A 4,499-nucleotide genomic window follows, 5' to 3' on the forward strand; every position below is an offset into this window, starting at 1 on the left:
TTGGACTTATTGTTATGGTAACCTTTGACATATCTATGCATACATTACACATCACATTTTCAATCTATTCAGCAGCTTTCTATTGGTCTTTTATACTCCTCCAGCTCACCAGCATTTTTACGTTAACAGGTTATTTTAAAACTTTTTAAAACATGTTTTGATTTAGTCTGATTTTTTATGCTCATAATCTGCTAATGCAGAGAAATGGCACAAATGGGGAAAAAAATGACAGAAGGTGAAAGACAAACCCAGTCAAGCTGACAGGGAATAAACGTTCAGTAATGTGCATTGATATGAGAATGAGATTGTAACAGATACAAATAATCAGCTGGATGCATTTTCTATCCTTACATATGCTTTTATGGATGTTCTCTTACATGTGAGCGTTCTTCATATCTATGAGAGAAATTAATTTGAATGTGACTGTGCTATTTAATTAGTTTTTTAAACATTTTATTGATGTTCTAGGTGTGATGGCAAAGAAACACTCTGATTCACATTAAATTATTTTTTAAGTTCTCAGAACACTTTGTTGATTCTGGTCCCTGTTTAAAAAACTGCATCACGCAAAAGGTGCCCCTTCATGATGCGAATGTCCCGTTCTACCACATCCCAAAGGTGTTCTTTTGGATTCAGATCCGGTGACTGGCCACTGAAGAAGATTGAACTCATTGTCATGTTCATGAAACCAGTTTGAAATGACTTTTGCTTTGTGACATGGTGCATTATCATGCTGCAAGTAGCCATTACTCCACCTCCACCAACATGGACTTTTGACACAAGGCAGGTTGAGTCCATGAATTCATGCTGTTGGCACCAAATTCTTGACCTTTACATCTGTGTGCCTCAGCAGAAATCGAGAACTATCAGACCACGCTTTTTTTTTTCCCAAACCAGATGTTTTTCCAGTCTTTGACTGTCCGGTTTTGGTGAGCCAGTGCCTACTGCAGCCTCAGCTTTCTGTTCTCGGCTGACAGAAGTGGATCCTGACGTGGTCTTCTGCTGTTGTAGCCCATTCACCTCAAGGGTTGATGTGTTGTGCATTCTGAGATGCTTTTCTGCTCACCACAATTATACAGAGTGGTTATGAGTTACTGTAGCCTTTCTGTCAGATCGAACCAGTCTGGCCATTCTCGGGTGACCTCTCTCATCAACAAGGTGTTTCCATCCACAGAACTGCCACTCACTGGTTGTTTTTGCTTGTTGCACCATTCTGAGTAAACGCTAGAGACTATTGTGTTTGAAAATCCCAGGAGATGAGCAGTTACAGAAAACCAGTCAATCTGGCACCAGCAATCATGCCACAGTCAAAATCACTGAGATCACATTTTACCCCATTCTGATAGCTGAAGTAAACACTACCCAAAGCTACTGGTCCACATCTGCATGATTTTATGCCTTGCACTGCTGCCACACGATTGGCTGATTAGATAATTGTATGAATGAATAGGTGTTTCTAATAAAGTGTTCAATGTATATCACTTGTATTTCGTTAGTAGTTGGGTGAATAACAACAAGTAGACGACAAAAAATTGCTACAGTCACAAAAACAGACTGTATGAAATGGGGAAATCAGGAAAACACTGCTTTGTGTGTTTACTTACGTCTGACCACTGAACACATCTGACCACAAAAACAGTAACTGAATTTGAACTGAAAAAACTGGCCAACCAAATTAACAGTACACCATCGTTACACCATTTCACTGTGCTTGTGAACCCTAGACATAGCGCTCTTGTGCATGAGCTAAAGATGACACAACACATGCTAACACATTCGATCTGCTGTCCAGGACTGATGTGTATCACCGGCTGCTGAAGCCTGATGAAAGTAAAAAGCAGGAATGTTCTATAATGAGTTGAAAATTAACTACACAGTACTGCTAATCCTAAAACTCTCTTTCCAGCTTCTGTATCATGGAATCATTACTTTTTTCAGTAACGGGATTTATCTTGTTCTCTATCTTCTCTTTTTTTATTGTAAATGCCCTGCCTTGTTTAACATCTGAAACAAACTAACATGTATATAAGCAAGCAGTCAATACAGTGTGCTAGAGGGTAGATTAAAAAAATGTGGCACTGCATAGCCGTTGTATAGGATGGTGTAATAAAAAAAGATTATACTGTTTACTATGCCTGTAAGCGAGTACGTGAAAAAGGACAGATCAGAGCAAGTCACTTCGTGTTGAAAGTATAATTGCAACATGGAAAAAAGAGGAGTGTTGTAATCTGTTTACTTACCTGCTTCCAGACAGAAAAAACACTGTTTAACTCATTGAACTCTCCGATTAGTCAGTTATTCATCTTAATGCTCAGCATTCAGTAACTCCTATAAATTATTCAGTAAGTACAAATAAGACAAAAAAAAACAAGTAGGAAAGGTGTGTAGTTATGACTGTAAACACTGAGTCTGTACCTGTAAGTGGCTTCTGGGTGTTTAAGGAGTTAAATTATGCGCTGATATTTATATAATCTACTGTTCTTGTTTTACACTTTAATTACATATATTTATTCCTTACTAATAAGTCCTTGTCGACTTTTTTGGTTGAAGATTTTTACTCAGTTGTAGTTCAGTTTCATTGTTTACCTGCACACAAATTTTTGCTCATTGATTTGTTGACCATGGCACTAATCCGAGGAAAAGTCCCTGTCACTACATGCCCTGTGTGTTTTTTTTACAAACAGTTCTGGAGACTTCTCTATATCACCATAGCCAGGTTTCCTTACAATGCCTTGAGAGATTTAAAGCAATATTTCAGGCAGTGCAAGATCCTTATACACTTCTACCACTGTGGTTAATCTTAGCCTTCGGACCTGCCAGAGACTGGTGCATGATCCTGATGCTCTACTTGTCTTTTCTTTCATTGCTTCCAAATCTGGAGCTATTTGCACTTATGATTAACTTCCTGCTGCAACAGATAATTTCACCTGCATACCCTAAAGATTATCCAAGACCTGCTGTTGTGATTATTAGCTGTTTCAGTGCATCTACATAAATCTGTATTATATTCACCTCAAACTCTGATACATTCACAATATGCTCATACTTAATATTCTGTATATTTTCATCACATTCAGTGTACCTTATCCTTATGTGACTTATGATCATAATCTCTCTATCTGGGAGGATTTACAATTATAACAAGCAAGGGAAACTTATAGATACCCATTTAGCATCATGCACACTTCTATTACAGTTTTTCTCAATTGCTAAAACACTAAACCCCATTCTCTGAACCAAATGTTCAGTGGCGTAAACCCATTTGTCAAATCAATCACTCTTTTGGCAAAACCTTAAACAAGTTCAGGTAGTTAAACACCATTTGCAAATCTCATCCACTCTTTTTTTTTTGCAAAACTCTAAACACATTCTCACTCACTAAAACACATTTTACACTGTGATGCACTCGTGTTGCAAAACAGTAAACAGGAGCGGCAAAAGTTAAACACAACTACAGCACAGTTGTCATCATTTACACACAGCAACTCAAAATTGTTTCGTACTTGTTTCTAATAATGTGATCAAACCACAAAATATAAGACAGTTCAGAGTGCAGAGGTGCACTGAATGTTGGCATGAATGTTGGAAGGAGACAATATGAGAGGCAGAGGAGGAAGAGTACATATGAGAGGTGGTGGACGAGGAGGAAGAGGATGAGGAAGAGCGAGACCAAGATCATAGACCATGTGTTTGTTCATGGAATGACAATGAGAGAAGCAGAAAAAAAGTATAGCCCAATTCAAGCAGACTCTCTGTGGCCACCATAATCAGGACATTCAGAGAAGAAAACAGGAAATTGTTTATTTTTACTGTATTTCGGTCGTTGAAAGTTTATTTGGGCAAACCCTGACAAACATTTCTTTCAGTAACTACATACTGGATGCTGTGTTCTCCATTTTTTGATGTTCTGTAGTGTTTATACTGTCTGGCTGTATGTATGATCTGAAAGCAGATGATACAAAATGTGTTGCAGAGCTGAAAACTGTAGTAGTAGCCATCTTGCAGCTGTAATCACTTTTTTGTTTTGTATTTTGCTTAGCACATAGTTTTGTATCACGCAGGTATCAGAATCAAAGTTTAAAGATGTGGTTGTTTTTAAAAGTGATCCTACATTTCATTATACTGTACAGCTGTGTATGTGACAAAGTTGAACTGAATTGAATTCTGATCATTATTTCCAGTTTAATTTGTGTGTTTATTTTTTAAATACAGATGTAATGTACTAATGTCTTGGCTACATTTGGGGTAATGGGAAATGTGTAAATTCTTTTAAACATGGTACAAGATGCAGATTCAGAGCTTTAGGTGGTCCTGGTGTAGTTGTCATATTGACCACCAGGAGGTGAGTCATGCAAAGTCATATGAGAGAGAGAGAGAGAGAGAGAGAGAGAGAGAGAGAGAGAGAGAGAGAGAGAGAGAGAGAGAGTAGTTGGCTAATGAGACAGTATGGGTGAGTGAGTGATAGAGTAAGTAAGTGAAAGGAGGAGGTCCTCCCAACT

This window comes from Pangasianodon hypophthalmus, chromosome 23, assembly GCF_027358585.1.
Source record: "Pangasianodon hypophthalmus isolate fPanHyp1 chromosome 23, fPanHyp1.pri, whole genome shotgun sequence".
In the NCBI taxonomy this organism is placed as follows: Eukaryota; Metazoa; Chordata; class Actinopteri; order Siluriformes; family Pangasiidae; genus Pangasianodon; species Pangasianodon hypophthalmus.